The following is a 19446-nucleotide window of genomic DNA, read 5'->3' as shown; positions in this document are numbered from 1 at the left end:
GACAGAGGATGAAATGGTTGGATGGCATCACCGACTTGATGGACGTGAGTTTGAGCAAACTCTAGGGAGTTGGTGATGGACAGGGAAGCCTGGCGTGCTGCAGTCCATGGGGTCGAAAAGAGTTGGACATGACTCAGTGACTGAACTGAACTGACATATTTCTATCTCAGGTAATAAAGTTTGTTCCCAAATGCAAGTAAATAGGTGAGTCCCACTAGTGGGATGACCAGTGCAGAGGTATGGCTCTTAGTAAAGGCCAGCAGTAGCAGTGCGCTTCACACTGTATTCCTGAGTCTTGCACCGCTCTTTGCTCCAGAGAGCAAGTTCTGTCTCAGCCACAGGAGGGCCCTGCTTCCCTGAACTGCCTGTCTGACAGACTGGGAATTCAGAGATAAAACGAGGAGTGGATTCAGGAGCAGAATAACCATTAAAAAAAAAAATACTGGGGTGAATGGAACATTTGGCAATCATTCAAACATTTCCTGAAACTGGTGGTGTCTGCGGGTGGCATTTGCAAAGTACTAGTCTGACTACACTTTGGACAAAAGTCCCTGGCCTTGGCCATCAATGCAAACATACGAAACATCCTGACAGGCTCCCTGCCCCGCCCCAGTGCACACTCCCACGTGGCTGAGCGGCTGCAGGGCACGTCTGGACGCCGGCCTGAAGGGGCCCTGCTCCACTGGGACCAGGGGCGCCATGGACTGGCACGGGGTGTGTCTGCAAGCGTGTGCCCATCGCAGTGAACACAGGGCAGGGGGCTCCTGTGAAAACCACTGGATCTGGTGCGCCTTAGAGAAACTCCTTAAATGAAGCAGTATTGCCCGACACAGGGCCAGCTTTCTGCAGCCATTCAGTGTGGAGTGGCTGGCCAAACTGTGATCTCACTGTGGCTGCAAACCCACTTAAAATACTAACAGTGATGATAAAGATGAATAATCCCTGCACCTCCAGGGCATATATGAGTTTGCTTATCTCTCCTGTCAGCCCTGAAATGTTGCTGTTCAGCTTCCCTGGAGAAGATCTGGTTTTGGTGGTCCTGCAAATAAACAATTAGGTCAGTAGCTCTTCAGGCTCTGTAGCTTCTGATGGGTCTGTTTTCTGCAGAAGTTGCTGCTGCTCTCCACACAAGGACAGGAACCCAGCGTTTTTAAGTGAAGTTGGTGAGAGGGGATGAGTGCAGTGCGGGGGCGGGGGGGGGGGAAATCACGGGCTGGGGGTGGGGGTGGGGAGGGGAGGTGGGCAGGACTGAAGGTTAGCTGGGATTTTCCCTCTCAGCCAGGCTCAGCGGAGCTGCAATGCATCACAAGTGCTCCGGCGGCGGTACCCAAGGCCTTAATCATCTCCAGAGTGAGGCGATGCTGCTGAGGCTGAGGGAGAGAATTGCTCCAGCGGGGGGCTCCGGGAACCAAGCTTTTACAGGAATTGCACAGTCTAGCCATGACTGCTTCTCACGCTTGCCTAGGCTCGCTTAACTCCTCTCCTTTCCACAGCGGGTGTGAGGAGAACCAGTTTCCCCATTAACTTGGGGCCTGCATTTTATCGACTGCAAACGCTCACGATCCCAGCGCTGGGGCCATCTGTGACCTGTCGGGCCATAATAGCTTGGTTTTCCCCGTGTTCGGCTCCCTCCTTGAGTACTTAGTGTTAAATCATAGGGGGAGGAAGTGTGAGCAGAGGAAAAACAGCACCATTACATGACCCCCGATGAGACCGCTGTGATAGAATTAAAAGCTGCCGCCCTAGGACATTCTAACAGATGACATTGTGAGGTTGCCAAGGTAACCCACCAGGATACAGCTCCAGCATCTTTGGGGTTGATGCTGGGTAGATGAGGTCAGTCAGAGGTGAGGCCCAGCTGCCCAGGGTGTATCCCTTGGCTGGCCAGTCCACGGCAGTCAAGAGGAAAATCAAGGCTGACCTCTACGAAATACAAATGAACCCAACCTCGTCCCCTCATTGGCTATTCCAGGTGAAAGAGAAGCATCATACTCCAGGTAACTGATCAGTGTATGTTACACGGGGCTGAAAAAGGTCCGGATATGAATGACTCACCCATCCACTCCATGTATGTGGATTAAACACCTGCTGTGTACATCCACTCCATGTATGTGGATTAAACACCTGCTGTGTACCAAAGAGGAAGCATCAGAATATCTAGGGGGAAAGGTCAGTTTTAGAAAAACCCTAAAAAACTGCAGGTCCAATCAGGGAGACAAGATCATTTAAGACATTTACACACTGTCAGTACTCAGGGAAAGGTTGAGTGGAAGAAAATGAAAACAGAGTAACTTATTAACCCCAAGGACCTAGTGTTTAAAAAAAATGCAAAAATGGTATAGAGTGGAAATGATTTGCTTAAAAGAAATCAACCTTCTCCCCCAAACACAAGTTATGCGGCATTCCTCTTTTTCCCTTTTAAATATTCCGTGTTTACTCTGAACTGCTGGTTAACACCTAGAAATGTTGGTTTCTTTCTCCCATGTGAGGATCAGAAAGATTTCAGACGGACCCTGCCTTGCAATAACTCTAGGCCTCGGGCATATAAATAACAAAGATTCCTCCTTTTGGTCTTATAGGTGGGTGTTCAAAACCGTCCCTGCTCCCAGAGGACACCCTTTCCCGCATGATACTGTCTGAGTGGACCTGGGCTATCGTCTGATCCCGTTTCCTCCCAGATGGCAAGCCAAGCAGGGGAGAGACTGGGAGAGCCAGCGTGGTGGTGAGCGACACCAGCCAGGGGGGCTGGAAAGGGAAAGGGGCAAAAAACACACACACACGAAGTGGGAGGTGGGGGGAAGGAACACAGAGCTGGGATGGCTAGGGCAAAAGCAAACAGGAAAGTCTTCCAGAAACTGTGTTTACAGGAATTCCTGAAAACAAAATAGGGCTTCCTTACCCCTGGGGGTGTCATCAGTACCAGAAGGACACCATTAGAACACTCCGGTGCCTACACTAGCCCTCCATCCTGTGGGCTCCAATGCTTGAAACCCCCTCTTTGCCCAATCAGAAAATGTAGACAATTAATTAGATGATGTCAGTTGGTGACGGACAGGGAGGCCTGGCAGGCTGCAGTCCATGGGGTCGCAGAGAGTCAGACACAAAGTGAACTGAACGGCTGTCTTACTGCAGCCCCCTTAAAACAACAAGAGGGTAACAGCTAAGTTATAGGGTACGTTCCTCAACACTTTACTTATAAAACCCACAGGAAAGTGCTACCTAACAAAGGAGAAAACAGGCCCAACGCCGGTGAGTCACTTACCCACATCACACAGAAGGCAAATGCGGATGGAGGCCCAAGGCCCACCCTGAACCCTGGCTCTATGGCCTGGGTAGTAACCCTGACATTTTAATTCTGCTGTGTTTAAAACGCTCCACGAAAAAAGACTTACAACAGGCCCACGGCCGCCCATCTCGGCTTCACTAAGATAGCCCTGATATTTTATGCATCTAACCGCCTCCTCGGGCGGCCTGAAGTTGGTTCCCTAGGTTTTCCCACATCTTCTGGGCACCTGCAGTACGTGGGCGAGGGAGTGGCAAGCGGACAGTGGCACTAACCGGCTCCCTAGGCACTAAATGCCCAGCAAATAACTCAAGCACCCAGGGACGAGCCCGCCTGCAGCATCGGGAGGCAGGAGGGTCTCTCAACCGTCCTACCTCAGCGCCCTAGGAGGGCACCGGTGGAGTTGGTGGGGGAGGGGGTCCGCGTCCCCTACACGCGCTCCTGATCTTGTGACCTCGGTTACCAGGGGTCGAGGGGGGGCGGGGGAGCCACGGGGCTCGGTGTGGAGGCGCGGCGAGGGTCTGTGGCTCGGGCGCCCGTGGGCAGCGCGCGGATCGCGGGGGCGCGGAGTGGGTGAGGTTCGCGGGGAGCACGGTGGGCGCGGGGCGAGGGCGGGGCGCGGGGCGCGGGGCGCGGTGGCGCTGCGGGCGCGGGGCGCGGTGGGGGCGCGGGGCGTGGTGGGGGCGCCTTGGGGGCAGAGGCGCGGTGGCGCGGCGGGCGCGGGGCGCGGTGGGGGCGCGGGGCGAGCGCGGATCGCGGGGCGCGGGGCGGACGCGGTGGGAGCGCGGGGCGTGGTGGGGGCGCCGTGGGGGCAGCGGCGCGGGGGCGCCGCGTGGGAGCGCGCGGTGGGCGCGGGGCGCGCCGGCGGCTCCCCCGAAGATGCCGCGCGGCGTCTGTTGCCCGTGAGTTCAGAGGAAGAGGAAGTATAGGCGGCGGACGCGCGGCGGCGACGGGGGCGCGTCGGGGCTGCGGGCGGAGCGCGCCGGGCTCTGGGCGCCGCGAGCGGGAGCGCGGCGGCCGCGGGCTCTCGGGCAGGACGCACGCAGCGCTCGCAGGGGGGACGGACGCGCGGGCCCGCCTCGCAGCCCGCCCCGCGCCCACCCCCTGTCGCCCACGCCTTCCCCCGCGCCGCCCCCTCTGCATGGCACAAACTTTCCTCCCGGGACGGAACACGCTGTCTCCGGGAGCCCCTGCGCGCGCCCTCTCGCCGGCTGGCCCCGAGCGGTAGGTGGGCGCCTGCGGGACTCGGGGCGGAGGCGGGTGCAGCGGCGCGGGGACCCCGGCGGGCGGGGATAGCCCCGCGCGGGACGCCTCCCTGCAGGTTGCGGGGGCCTGGGCGTGCTGCTCGGACGCGCCGGGGCCCCCTCGTCCTCTGCGCCCGGACTCGGGTTGGATGGGGCCGGGGGCCGGCTCCGTGGGACGCGGCGGTCTTGGGCCAACTTTTCTGAAAATGAAAGAAAGAAATCAGCCCTGGCGCGCTAGGGTGAGAGGCACCCCCAGAGCGGTCTGTGGGGGGTAATGGGCTCCGCCGGCCCGGGGGCGCCGGGGGAGGAAGCGGAGGGGAGGCTTCGAGGCTACAGGTGGGTCTGGGACACTCTGCACGGCGCCCTCCGCGAGGGGCGGGCGGGCGCTGGCCCCGGAATCCGGGTTCAGGAGGGGAGGCGGCGGGGAGCTGGGGCGGGGTGCGTGCGCCCCCCGAGGCGCGTCCGTCCCGGGGCAGGGCTGACGGCCGCACGGCCCCGGAGGCGCTGAGACTCGGGGCGCCGGGAATTCCCGGCACCGAAAACCGCTGTCTCGCCTTCCGTAGGGGGTTTCTTCCCTCGTCCTCGCCGCTTTCTTAGGCCCCAGAGTGGACCTGGGTCAGGGCAGGGTGGCGGCGGCGGCGGCGTTTATTTCGGGAAGCCCCGCGGGCGCGCATGCCCACCGCGCCTCCTGGGCCCGGGGCTGGTGCCCTTCACCTGCACGGCCGCTGCCTTGGCACCGAGGGCCGCGTGGAGGCCGCGGGGCTGTAACCCGGGGGCGCTGTCTCCTGGCTCCCCTGTGTGGCTGCCGGTGGTCCCCGGGGACGCTGGGTGGTGTCACCGAGTTTGTTAGGGGTTTTCAAAACAAAAAGTTAAAAAAAAAAACCCAACAGTTTGGCACGGGTCCCTGTGTTTGAGTGACTGCCCTGGCTTCCAGCAACACTCCCTTCTTGTAACTGGTGGTACAGCTGTTTTCAGATGCTGGGCGCAGTCTGGCCATGGGGTGTCATCTCAGGATAAGTGAGGCCCGGGCCAGGAAGGAAGGCGGGTGTGGTGTCAGTGACCTCTGCGCCTGTGGGGAGGGTGTGCGCTGCACCCCCGCATGTCCTCATGCCCGGGTACCTCTGCAGGGCTGAATTCCCTACCAAGTTCAAGTGACCCCCCATGTCACCAAACTCGGCAGAGGGATTAAAGCAGCAAGCTGACTGGGACTTTTCGGTGCATGTGTGTGCTAACCTCAGTGAAATCACTTTAACCTCAGAGGGAGCTTTGCTTCCTCTTTTGCCTTCAGTGGGGTTTCTGGTCTGAGAGGCAGGGCGTCATCCCTCTGTCGCTGGGTTAGTTTTTCTTTGTCTTTTGGCTGCTTGGACCCTGGGGCACATGGAAGGGGAGGGTGTTGTGCAGTTAGCTAATTGATCTGGTGCAGGAACCGAAAGAGAATAAATTGGGAATACAAGTCAGTGAGTTCTTTTTCTCCCTCTGGAGCAGGAATTTTTGGCTTCCATTCAAATAATTGCTTTGTCTGTAGGGGAACAGGCAGAAAATCTTTGGCATGAGTGATGTGAGTTCCTGTAAAGCTACTTGCATTCTTCCAGCCTTAACTTTTCAGCAGAACTGAAATTATGTGGGCCCTTGGTTTGGTGGGCATGGGTGTCTTGTTAGATCTCTGAGTTGGTGGGCTAGGGAGACGATCCAGGGACTCATCCAACGCCCAGGTCCTTGTAAAAAATATAGAAAACTTGGAAGAACAGTGGCCAGCCAGACACCGGTATCTAGAGGCCATAATTTTGCAATACTGTATTGGCTTTATTATACGTCTGTCCATCTGTTCATCCTCTGTCCATCTGTCAGTTCAACTTTCTGTTTTATGCATTTTAAATTAAATTACAAACATTGGTACAGGTCACCTCTAGAAGTTTTGTTAGAGTTCAGTATATGTTCATGACTTTCTTAAGGTGAAATTTATACATACATACCTATCTACATATAGTGAAATGCACAGATCTTGAGGGTAGCATTTGCATAATGTTTTGACAGATGCCTATGCCTGTATAACCCTCGTCTGTAATCAAGGTAGAGAATGTTGCCCTTGCCCCCAGAAAGTTCCCTCATCCCCATTCCCAGTCAGTCTGTGCCCCCACCCTTTTTTTTTTTTTTTTTACAATCACTCTAGTTTAGCCTGTTCTTGAACTTCATTTATTGTAGAAATCCACAATATTGTGTAAAGCTTATTTAACTCAGCATGTTTTTGAGATTCACTCATGTTTTATGTACCAGTACTTTGGTCCCTTTTTTTTTTTAATTGCTGAGTTAAGATCCAGGATCAGTTTATACCAGTTTATGTATTCCCCTGTTAATGGACACAAGAGTTATTCCCAGGTTTGGGGAATGAAGCTGCTGTGAATATTTGTTTATGAGTCTTCCTAGGGACATGTGCTGTTATGCCTCATGGGTAAATGGAGTGAAATTGCTGGGTCATAAAAGAGGTGTATGTGAACTTTATAAGAAGCTTTAACTTCTTCCAACATGATTAGACCATTTTACACTCCCATCAGCAAGGAATACATGTGTTGGATTCCAGATACCACAGCTCATTTCCCTAGCTCAAAGTCAAGAACACGATTGACCAGTGTTCTTCTGAGCTCAAAGGTGCCGAAAATCGGGAGCACTCGAGACAGTCTGGAGCGTGTTGTTTTCGTAGATGGAGGAGCTAAGGGAAATCCCTGACTCCTCAGGTAAATGGGTTCACTCTTAAATTATTGTGCATGACCAGACACATGTTTTATTTTTAAAGGTCTTCAGAGAAGGGATTTCCATAGGGGAATGTCCCCTTGGTTGTGAAAGAAGATTGAGTACTTTCTATATAAAGAAAAATACCCCCCCCACTCCAACCTCGCAGAATTCCACCGAAGTTCTGCTTTGACACTCCTGGGGGATTTCTGATGCGTTGGTCTGGCTGCCTGGAATCCGGTGGAGATTCCCGTTGGATTTCTCTGACTGGGGCAGCTGGCTGTTGAAAGGCATCTTGTGTGCTCCGTGAGACAGGTCAGATTTGACTTTTTGAAGGCTCTGAGAACGCTGCTTTTCTGTTAAAGAGATTCGGCCTGTCAGTGAGAAACGCAGCCTGTCAACACCCTTCTTCTTGTCCCGGCTGAGAAAACGGGCCGTTCCCTCTCCGGTCCCCTCTCGTATTCAGCCTTTAAGGAAACCTGGTCTTCGCGATCTGGGAAGCAGGAGTGGGGCGTCCTGCTGACGCGGGCCCCAGGGGGAAGCCTTTACATCTCACCAAGGTGCATCAGTGGGGTCAGGGGACGTGTAAGAGATTGCGAGACATTGGACTATGTTTGGGGACTGTTCCCCTCGTGTGCCAGCCTAGTACAGCGCTTGCCACAGGGCAGAGGCTGTGAATAACCCTCATGGTACCCATCTGGGAGATTACCTCTCTGGAGGCTGACAGGGATCGCCAAGATGTCAGGACCCCAAGGCGTATTTTTACTGGAGGCCACTGTACTACCGCCTGGGAAACAGGTTCAGACTATTAGGAAAACTTAGCCAACTGTAAACTTCCTTTCTAAGTAACACTGTTCTTATCTTAGTATAGATTTTACTATTGTTATTAACAGAATACTAATTATAGCTACCCCGTGCCAAGTGCCCACTTCGAATCTAACTCTCATGAGAGGTGGGCGCTAATCTTATCTGCACTTTGGCTCTGAGGCACCTGAAGCTCAGCAAGGTTAAAGAACTTGTCCCGAGTTCACATTTCCTTCCTATTTCCTGGACATTGAGGGAAGGGACTCTGACGTTCTGGTTTCACAAATGCAGGTCGCGTCCGCAAGCATAGGTTTCCAAGGGCAGGAGGCCCTTGTAGGATAGAATGTAAACTGGAGCGGGGACGAAGCTGCAAGAAACGACGCACTGGACTCACTTTCTCAAGTCTTTTGTCTGTTTCTTCCTGGGGCCCGGATGGAGGTACTTGTTTTGATGACAGTTTGAGGTATTATTAGTTATCTGACTATAATTTTATCGTAGGGAAAGAAAGACGTTGCCAGCTGTTTAGTTTGAGTGTCTCTCACTGAGCCACCCAGTACTGTAGCTGCAGTCTACAGGTGGCTATTTACATCTGAATATCAAGGAATCAAAGTGAAATAAAATTAAAAGTGCAGTTCCACAGTCTCACCGGCCACCTTTCAAGGGCTCTGGAGCCACATGTGGTTGTTGGCTACTGTTCTGGACAGAGAAGTGGAATATTTCCAGCCTTGCTGAAAGTTTGGTTCAATGGCGCTGCTCCACAGTGAGCGGTTCTCTTTTGTCCTTCCGGGTAAGAATTGGCAACACTCTTGGCTAAAGCTTAGGCTGTTTTTCACTGACAAAGAGATAAATTTAGCCAGACGTTTCTTTTATGTTTACCTTTTAAAGGTGTGTGTGTGTGTGTGTGTGTGATCTTTCCTCCCATTCACATTCAGTTTTTGACATAAATTTGAGTTTCCCTTTTCTCCTGGGCCTCTAGAGGGGCTTACGTTATCATCATTGTGTATTTTACCAAGAGGCTTTCTCTGAAAAGATCAGTACAGCGGGCAAGGGATGGCCACGGCTTGAAGCCCTGTTAATTCCTTGCTCTCCAAAGAAGAATTCAGTTCAGCTTTTAAATATGCATTTGTGTTACGTACTCCCTACCTGGGCTGAATTCACGAAGAAAAAGCGTTCTCAGCAGGGCCAGGACCAAAGAGCTAGAAAATTAGGTCACATTCTACGTGTGATGGCTGCCTGCCAGGCCTGAGGTGGAGGAGACACCCTCTGGGGTACCTGAGGGCGCTGTGTGGGGGTTTTCCAGCGTCGAGCCTGCCCCCGTGGGGTAGGGGGTGCTGGAGGGCCCTCAGGTTGTAGCTGGTGGCGCAGGGTGATGGGGAGGGGGCCTGGCTGTCCCCCTTAGGGGCGTCCACTACTCAGGCTGGGTTCAGAGGAGTGGGCACCAGCCCACGGGTGTTAGTGGGAAAGCCAGACCTGCCAGAGCTGGGCAGTCAGCATCAGCTATGAGTGCGCATCTTGTCTGATGCTCACCAAGTCTCACGCCGCTTTATGAAGCTGCGTTGGTTGTTTCCACACCGTTCAGCCAGGAAGCCAGAGGCACTTTACTGACCGTGCTCCTTTGGCTTTTAAAACTAAACTGTCCCTAAACTGTGTTGTTCCCTAGGTGGACCCCGTGGATGGGCAGCGTTTATTCTTTGTAAAGGATTATCAGCTTCCATTTGTGCATATGTGTGTGTTTGTGCAGGTGTGTTTGTGTGTGTGTGTGTGTTGAAACTCCCTACTTTATATTTCACCCCCAAGGAAATTCTTCTAAGGAAGCCTTCAGGTTTTATGGAGTAACTCCCAAATTCCTCAGATTTGGAGAAAGTTTTGTAATAGACCTTATCTGTAAAGGTGAATGAGAAGAAATTAGGTTAATCGCAGACTCTGGTTAAGAGAACGTGATTATATCGTGTCTTATAAAATTTTGAGAATGCAGAGTACAGTAATCAGACTATCCATTTAAACACTTCTTTAATTTGGAGAGGTCTTTGGGGGTCTTTTCCAGTTCTTCGGACACTTTATAAGCACCAAATTACGGCAGGTTAACAGGAATCTTTATCATGGATAACAAGTAATATCCATGATAACAACTAATAGCAACTAATTATTAGATAACAACTAATAAGGATTAACATTCAGACAGTTGTTTTTAGATGCCTGCTGTTGCTGCTGCTGCTAAGTCACGTCAGTCGTGTCTGACTCTGTGCGACCCCATAGACAGCAGCCCACCAGGTTCCCCTGTCCCTGGGGTTCTCCAGGCAAGAACACTGGAGTGGGTTGCCATTCCCTTCTCCAGGGGATCTTCCCAACCCAGGAATTGAACCGAGTCTCCTGCACTGTGCTACAGCGATAGTACCTTGCGTGTACTAAGTGCTCAGAGAAGAAGGGTTTGATGGTTATTTTATGTATCAAGGTGTCTACACAGTGGTCCCCAGTGTTTGGTCAAATAGCGGTCTAGGTGTTGCCCTGCAGTATTTTTTAAAGATGTGATTAACATTTGAATCGGTAAAAGCAGACCTGTCTCCATAGTATGAATATGTCACCGGGATCTCCGAGGGTGGGGCTTCAGCCTTGGGGGCTCAGTGCCGCTCCATCCCCTCTGTCTTTGGCTTCCTGGTCCGTTCTGTAGATTTCAGACTGCCAGCCTCCAAGTCCAAAGACAAGTCCACACAAGAAACCCAGGAGGAAGAGCTGGCTTTGGGGCCAGGATGTTGAGTTCTGTTTGGGGCGTATCCTTCTGGAAGTGCAGGGAAAGAAAGTTCTAGGGGGAGATGTTGGAATGGGAGGGTGAGACTATGAGCTGGAGTTGAAAAGTGGCCAGGTGGAGAGGGGCCTGACAGCTAAGGGGAGAGGAGGCAGTTAGGGAACTTTCTTGAGCGACACGTCCAGTCCTATATTGGAGGGCCCCAGACTCTGTGCTGAGACCTTCCAAGGCATTGCAGCAAGCTTGTTGGATGTCTCTTTCACTGCCAGCCAGAGGTGGTTCACAGTACCAGCATCAAAGGGCCCCACTTCCTTTTGATGATGTCATATCTTTGAGAAGCTGGATTTGGGGTGGTTGCTAAGGTCATTGTGGAACAGGAGATGGCGGGCGGTGGGGCTGTCTAGTGTCATTCTGAGGTCTGAGAAGTTGCCCAGTGCACACTTCCCAGTAGTAAGTAATAATGGTACTTGAAAGATGCACAGAAAGATTTTTTTGTTTGGGTTTATGTATTCTGTTCTTTGCAAAGACTGCTAAGTTGTTTGGACATAATAATCAATTTGTTTGGACTTGACTACTTAATGAATCAAACCTCGCAGCCTAGGGGTGCTGTGAAAAGACATACACGAACACTGGGGATCATACACGCCATGACCTGAAAGGTGTCAGAGCCTTTTCCCTGTATTGTTCTGGGTATTATATGTAGCGTGTTCAGGCGTGAGGAGCAGGGCAGAAGATAGGGGACAAAGGGGCCGGCATGAAGACTGCACCCCAAAAGTGTTTCTGCAAAAATAAAAGCTGAGAGCAAATAAAAGTAAGCATTTGTTAAATCGCGATGGTAGGTGCAGAGATGTCTCATTTTTTCATCCTTGTCCATGTATTTGCAGTGCTTAATAATGAAGGCAGTTTGAAGAGAGAAGAATGAAGGAGGTTCGGGTAGAAATTTGGGGTGCACTTGTGTGGGAGGAAAGCAGAGAGCCTGGAGAGGGATGACATGATATCCTAAGAGGTTCAGGAGAAACGGGCTGAAACCGAGGAGGTCCACAAGACCACCCTCCTGTAGACTGCGGTTCCCAGCCCCTGGCTATGCACTTCAGACTCAGGGCCCCAGAGGCCTGGGTGTTGGGAGGTTGGAGAGGTCAGGAGCGGGAAGAGATGGGGTTTCCTCTGAGCCTGGTGCTTCTTAACCCTGGATGTCAGTTCCTGTCAGTTCGGGAGTCTTAAATAGGGATGGTTGGCGCATCCGAAAGGCCTGGATGTCTGGACATCCAAACAGCTGTCAGGGACCTGGCGGGCAGCCGGGACGGAGAGCCACCTCTGTGGTCCAGGCTCTCGGGAGCTTTCCTGTGGTTTAGACGTTGCTGAATCACATGGAAGTGTGGACTCGGACAGGCAGGTCTGGGTGGGCCGTTCCCATGGGTGGCGGCACTGCTGGTCTGAGGACCCCACTTTGAGTGGCGGCCTCTTGGGAGGGGGCCGTTTTCAGCTAAGGGTGGTTGTGATGGACGCTCGTTGGAGAGCAGAAAGGTAGTCTGGATCTGTCTCCGCCGGGCATTTTCTTTTGATAAATACCCCTCTTTCTTTTTTTTAAATCTTTTTTCCCCCATATTTTTGCTGTGTAGCATTTTACCCCCAAACTTGGGAACGGAACACAGTGAATGTTTATCGCCTCTCGGGGCTCCTGTGAGTCAGGAACCCAGAGGCAGCTGAGCTGGGTGGCCCTGCCTGGGCCCTCTCCTGAGGCTGTGGTCAGGATGCCGGCTGGCCCGAAGGCTGCTGAGCGATGCTCAGTGTGAGTTCGCCCGGGGGCTTCACCGTGCGGTTAAGAGAGTTGCCTTCCCAATACGGCGGGGCTTCCCAGGTGGCTCAGTGGTAAAAAACTCACCTGCCAATGCAGGAGACGTGGGTTCGATCCCTGGGTTGGGAAGATCCCCTGGAGGAGGAAATGGTACCCCACTCCAGGACTCTTGCCTGGGAAATCCCATGGACAGAGGAGCCTGGCGGGCCACAGTCCGTGGGGTTGCAGAGTTGGACGTGACTCAGCGGCTGAGCACAAGCACACGGAATTGGCAGCCGGCTTCCCCCAGGCACGCCCACCCTTCTGCCGCATCCCGCTGGCCGCAGCGGCCAGCCCCAGCCCCGTTGAGTGCAGGGGGTGCTCCCTGGTGAGCAGGAGGATTACTGAGGCCCATCTGGGAGGCTGGCTGTGATACACCTGGATGTCTCCAACTAGGAAAGGAATGCCCGTCCAACACGGAGAACTTGGAAACTATGAAAAGCTGTAAAGTGAATGTCTCCCATCACCTCGTGACCCAGAGGAACGTTCTGTGAGCGTTGTGGTCCCTGTTGTGTCAGTTAAGAAAAAAGAACGCGTGGATTTCATGTGCAGAGGCACACAGGCTCTTGGAAACACCGTGACCCAGTCCCTCTCATACAGATGGTTCTTTTCCTTGGCGTCAAATCTGGCACACTGTCTGTGGGTCCCTTTCAGTTACGCTTGGGTTTCTCTCGTAGACAGTTTGTAGGATATCAAGATTTGACACCATCCAAATAGCTGGTTGGGTTTTCAAATTTTCATACATTTCTGAGTGAAGAGAAATGTTCTCATCATGTAAAAACTTCTTAATTTGGATCATCAGTTCTTGCTTTGGGTGCCTGAATGATGTAATAAACACGCTCGAGTCTTCAAATATAGGATTTGAGTGAAGAAATAAAGAATGAGTTTGCCAGCTGATCCGGCATCATTGCCTGTAATTGCACCATCTCTGGTTACTTGTCATGAGCTGTTGGCAGTTGTTAAAATTAGCTTTACAGTCTGCCTCAGATTAGCAGCAAATGTGGTAAATGAGAGCTCACTCTTAATGAAACTAATTTGTATTTGAAAATATAACTACATTTATTGCCCCCATTATTTAAATACATGCCTGCTAGTTGGTAGTAAAAATGAACTTTAAACTGAGTTGTTTTTTTTTTTCAAATCCCAGATGAAAAATAATCTTTTCAGAAGGTGATCCTTTTCAAAGTGGTTTTCCAGTGTTGTATGGGCATCTGGGCTTCCCTGATAGCTCAGTGGGTAAAGAATCCACCTGCAATGCAGGAGACCCCGGTTCACTTCCTGGGTTGGAAAGATCCCCTGGAGAAGGGAAAGGCTACCCACTCCAGTATTCGGGCCTGGAGAATTCAATGGACAGTATAGTCCTTGGGGTCTCCCAAGAGTTGGACACAACTGAGCGACTTTCATGGGCATCTGGGTAAATATTTAAAAAACAAATTAGAAATACTTTAAAAATAAACATTTCAAACATTTGAAACGACACGGTGGAACTTCTGTGGCAGTCCAGTGGTTGAGACTCCGCCTGCCAGTGAGGGCGGTGCTGGAAGGCAAGTTCAGTCCCTCATTGGGAAGCTGGGATCCTACACGCCTTGTGATCAGGAAGCCAGGGCATAAAAATGGAATCAGTGTTGTAGCAAATTCGATGAGGGCTTTGGAAATGGTTCACATAAAAAATCTTAACAAATGAGTAAAATGATACAGGATATCGTGTCCTGTTGCTGATCTGGTATTTCTGGAACCAGGTCTCTGGGGATGTGCCCTCTGTTTGATTTCACAGTGGATTTCCTCTGAATGCCCTGCACCCCACCCAGACATCTAGAACCACCAGCCTCCCTGTAGCATGTGTATCCCTTTTCTGTCTCCTCCTTTACCTGTGGTCTCCTCGAGGGTATGACCTGATCTTTCCGTTTTTATGTTTCCTAATTCAGGGCAGGACTCAAAGCAGCTTATAATAAGTTTGCACTGAGTGAAAGAATGGGTGAACTTGGAACATAAATTCCCTCCCTCATGGAGCTGATAATTCCTGCACGAAGCTGGTCCCCATATACACCAAAGACACACTTCCTTCTGGGCTTGATTCAGAGGAACTTGCTTTTCCAGAATGTCACCAGTTGGAGGGTCTTTGCTTCTGGGTCATTTGCAGTGTCTAACGTCCTGTCCTTGCAGTTGGGCCTCAGAAGCCCCGGTGGTTATCTGAGTCTCCTCCCCAGTCAGCATCCAGTTCCTAATGACATTTAGCCCGTTTCTAGTAGAGAACTGGAAGGATATTTTGTCTCTTTCCTTGCTGTCTCACCATAGGAGTGGGGAAAGGCTTTCTTTCTTCTGCCTTTGAAGACCTCTCGGATGGGTTTTCTTCATGCCATTAGAATGGTATCGTGTGCATATCTGAGGTTCTTGATATTTCTCCTGGCAATCTTGATTCCAGCTTGTGATTCATCCAGCCTGGCATTTCACATGATGTACTCTCCACAGAAGTTAAATAAGCAGGGTGACAGTATATAGCTTTGAGATACTCCTTTCCCAGTTGTGAACCAGTCCACTGTTCCATGTCTAGTTCTAACTTTTGCTTCTTGACCCACATACAGGTAAGGTGGTCTGGGGTTCCCACCTCTTTAGTAATTTTCCATAGTTGATTGTGATCCACATAGTCAAAGGCCTTAGTGTTGTCAGTGAAGCAGAAGTAGACGCTTTTCTGGAATTCTCTTGCATTTTCTATGAGCCAGGGAGTATTGTCAGTTTGATCTCTGGCTCCTGTGTCTCTTCGAAGCCCAGCTTGCGCGTCTGCAGGTTCTTGCTCCGTGTGCTGCTGAAGCCTCGCTTGAAGGATTCTGAGTATTGCCTTTCTAGAGTGCCAGGGCTTCCCCAGTGGCTCAGACGGTAAAGAATCCACCTACAATGCGAGAGACCTGGGCTTGATCCCTGGGTTGGGAGGGTTCCTTGGAGGAGGGCATGACAACCCACACCAGTAGTCTTGCCTGGAGAATCCCCACGGACCGAGGAGCCTGGCGGGCTACAGCCCATGGGGTCGCACAGAGTCGGACACGAGTGAAGTGACCAAGCAACAGTACGGCATGTGAGATGAGCGCAGTTTCTACAGTAGGTGGAGCGTTCTTTGGCATTGCCCTTCTTTGGGATTGGAATGAAAACTGACCTTTTATGGTGCTCTGGCCACTGCTGAGTTTTCCAAATTTGCTGGCGTATTGCGTGCAGCATATTAACAGCATCATCTTTCAGGATTTGAAATAGCTCAGCGGGAATTCCATCACGTACATTAGCTTTGTTCCTAGTGATGCTTCCTAAGGCCTGCTTTGCTTCACATTCCAGGGTGTCTGGCTCCAGGTGAGTGACCACACCATCACACAAGACGGCAAAGTGGTTGTCTGAGGAGGCTTTACAAATAGCTGGGGAAGGAAGAGAAAGGAAAGGCAAAGGAGAGAGGGAAAGACTCACCCAACTGAACGCAGTTTCCGAGAATAGCAAGGAGTGGTGAGAAGGCCTTTTTCCGTGAAAAAGAAATAGAGGAAAACAACAGGATGGGAAAGACTAGAGATCTCTTCAAGAAAAGTGGAGGCATCAAGGGGACGTCTCATTCAAGGAAGGGCGTGATAAGGGACAGAAATAGTATGGACCTAACAGAAGCAGAAGAGATTAAGAAGAGGTGGCAAGAATACCCAGAAGGACTATACAAAACAGGTCTTGATGACCTGGACAACCACGACGGTGTGGCCACTCACCTAGAGAAATGAAAGCTGCTGTCCACGTAAGAACGTCTCCACGGGTGTCTGCAGCCACTTTGTTTAGCATTGACCCAGACTGGAGAGACTCCAGATGTCCTCCCGGCATGAGTGACTAGAGCAGGCTCGTGACAGCAGGCCAGCGCTCAGCCCCGGAGGCGGCTGGCCGGGATCGTTTGGCCCAGACTCATGTATAGGTTACGTCTGGCCTGACGCATCATGCCCAAACTGAGAGGCCTGAGACAGCCACAGTGGCATATCTTGCTCAGGAATCTGCTGATCGACAGGTCTTGGGGAAACAGCGCATTTCTGCTCTGCGTGGTTTCAGCAGCTTGACTGAGGCAGAGGCTTGCCTTCCAGGGTGGCTCCCTGGGACGCAAGTCGGTGCTGCTGGCTGTCGGTTCCTCCCGACATGGGCCTCTCTTCGGGGCTGCTTGAGCTTCCTCCTGGCATGGTGACCGGGTTCCAAGAGCAAGTTTCCCAAGAGTCGGGCAGTGGGTGCTCCCAGTTTCTTACGGTTCGGGTCCAGAAGCTGGTACTGCATCATCTGACACTTTCTCTGGCAAGCAGACTGCAAGGAGATCTAACCAGTCCACCCTAAAGGAAATCAGCTCTGATTGTCCATTGGAAGGACTGAAGCTGAAGCTCCAGTACTTTGGCCACCTGATGTGAAGACAGCTCTCACTGGAAAAGACTCTGATGCTGGGAAAGATTAAGGGCAGGAGGAGAAGGGGACGACAGAGGATGAGATGGTTGGATGGCATCACTGACTCACTGGACATGAACTTGGGCAAACTCCAGGAGATGATGAGGGACAGGGAATCCTGGCGTGCTGCAGTCCATGGGGTCCCAAAGAGTCGGACATGACTTGTCGACTGAACAGCAACAATAAATGGCAAGCCGACTGCAAGGAGAGCAAACCAGTCCATCCTAAAGGAGATCAACCCTGAATATTCATTGAAAGGACTGATGCTGAAGCTTCAGTACTTTGGCCACCAGATGTGAAGAACCAACTGATTGGAAAAGACCCTGATGCTGGGAAAGATTGCAGGCAGGAGGAGAAGCGGACGACAGAGGATGAGATGGTTGGATGGCATCACAGACTGAATGGACGTGAATCTGAGCAAGCTCCGGGAGGTAGTGAAGGACAGGGAAGCCTGGCGTGCTGCAGTCCGTGGGATCACAAAGAGTCGGACCCGACTGAGCACCTGAATGACGGCAGCAGTGGCCAGCAGTTGCGAGCCCAGATTCAGGGGAGGTGACGGAAGCCCCATCTCTCGATGCAGGAATGTCGGAAGGGCCAGACGTGAAAACAGTCACCCCGTTTACTTTCTGTCCTGCTGGAGACCTTGAGCCCCGAGGGAGACACGCTCAGGCTGAGACCCTCACATGCAGCCCTGCGGACCCCATCTGCCTGAATCCGGCCGGGGTCTGTCCTTCTCCTCCCTCCTCCTCCAGCCTCACTGCCCTGCGAGGCCCAGAGCCAGCCTTGGCCCAGCTCCCTGTGGGGTTCCAGCGCGAGGGAACCACGCATGGGAGATAGTGAAATCTGCGAAACGTGGGTGATGACGGGAGGCACTGCCACGCCTTCATTCTCCGCCTTTCCATAAGCCAGTTTTCATGACTTGCTGGAGCACAGTAGGGGCTGTAATAGCCATTTGCGGGGTGCTGTCCAAGCCTTTCCTATTTTGACAGGGGTTGCGTGAGTGGGAGGACACGGGAAGGAGCTGGGAGGAAAGCAGCAATGCCGGGAGCCGGCCAGGGAGGGCCCCAGCCCGACCGCGAGAGAGGAATGATTCACGCTGCACACTTTTGATGGCGGTGGCTTGGCAGGGTCTCCCTTCCCAGGGAGAACAGTGCTTTAGAAGCGGTTGCTTAACCGGCGCTGCCGGTACCCCCAGAGAAGTGAATGCCTAGAATTGCAGACCTCGAGGACTCACTGAAGCTACAGTGCTGCTCCTGGCTGGTCCAGTGTCTCATCACATGGACGATGCGTTTGCCCAGAGCCTCATCGCGTCCTGGGAGTCAAGCACAGTCCCTTTGGGGTGGACTTGGGGGCTCAAGTTTGGATGGTGTGATTAAAGCTGACAATTCACAGCTTGTGAAATGGGACTTTTTCTAATAGTTTCTGGCACCCCCTCCCTCCAGTATCAGATTTGTCTATCTTGACTCATCCCAGTAACCCCCTCCTCCTTTTTTCCCTGCTGTCAGGAACCTGTCCTGGAGAAAAGAAATTAAATCATACTGAAGTGTTAGGGTCTACCAGGAGCTTGGTGTGGTGTCCTTCCCAGGGAGAAGGCGATGGTGGTTTCAGAGGCTGCTGAGGCAGAGTGTTCTCAAAGGAAGGAGTTTCCAGTGCTAGAATTTACCTAGTAGGATGGCAAGAATGGGAAGACTTTTGAGGAACGGTTTCTTTGCCTCTTGCCCGCGTGTTAAGTCACTCCAGTCGTGTCTGACTCTCTGCAACGCTGTGGACCTTTGCTCACCAGACTCTTCCGCCCATGGGATCCTCCAGGCAAGAAAACTGGCGTGGGCTGCTGCGTCCTCCTCCATGGATTCTTCCCGACCTAGGGATCGAACCCACGTCTCTTACGTCTTTTCCACTGGCAGCAGGTTATTACCACTAGCACCACTTGGGAAGCCCCCCCTTTTTTTCTTACTTTCTTGGAGGCCCCCAAACATTCAGGCCTTTGTAGGGAGAAAGGTGAGTGAGTGACTGGTAAGCCTTCGGGTATTTCCAGTTCTGTTCTGGTGGTGATAGCGCTTATCTCCCCAGCTTACCTGTTCCCCAGCACTTGGGGGCCTCCCTGTCCACTTCTGCGTTGGCCCAGCGGATGCCCGTCAGCTTGCTTTCCAGCAGTTAAATATGCAGCCTCAGTGCATATCAGCTATTATATCAGCAGAACTGCAGAGTATTTTACAAGTAATCAGTTCATGCAGATGGCACATAAATCATGTCTGCTCTGGCCCTTTGGACACTAATGTTCCCTTATTAAGGCATAAGTAAGCCTTCCTGTTCTCATCCATCCTCCCAGACTTTTTTAAATTACTGACAAGTAGCGCCTGGTGGTTGCTCCGTC

General features: G+C 52.2%; 1 protein-coding gene across 1 annotated transcript in view; it reads left to right on the top strand.

Annotated features, from left to right (window-relative positions):
• The first annotated feature begins 4389 nt into the window (after nt 1-4389).
• The window catches only part of RFTN1 (raftlin, lipid raft linker 1), a 231686-nt gene continuing 216629 nt past the window's right edge, over nt 4390-19446 (top strand). The window contains exon 1 of the mRNA XM_068972288.1: nt 4390-4507. The gene's annotated coding sequence lies outside the window, so the exon portion shown is untranslated. The remainder of the gene's footprint in view (nt 4508-19446) is intronic.

This window comes from Capricornis sumatraensis, chromosome 1 (genome assembly GCF_032405125.1).
Source record: "Capricornis sumatraensis isolate serow.1 chromosome 1, serow.2, whole genome shotgun sequence".
Lineage (NCBI taxonomy): Eukaryota > Metazoa > Chordata > Mammalia > Artiodactyla > Bovidae > Capricornis > Capricornis sumatraensis.
The sequence above is the reverse complement of the archived record's forward strand: the minus strand, read 5'-3'. Positions and strand labels throughout refer to the sequence as shown.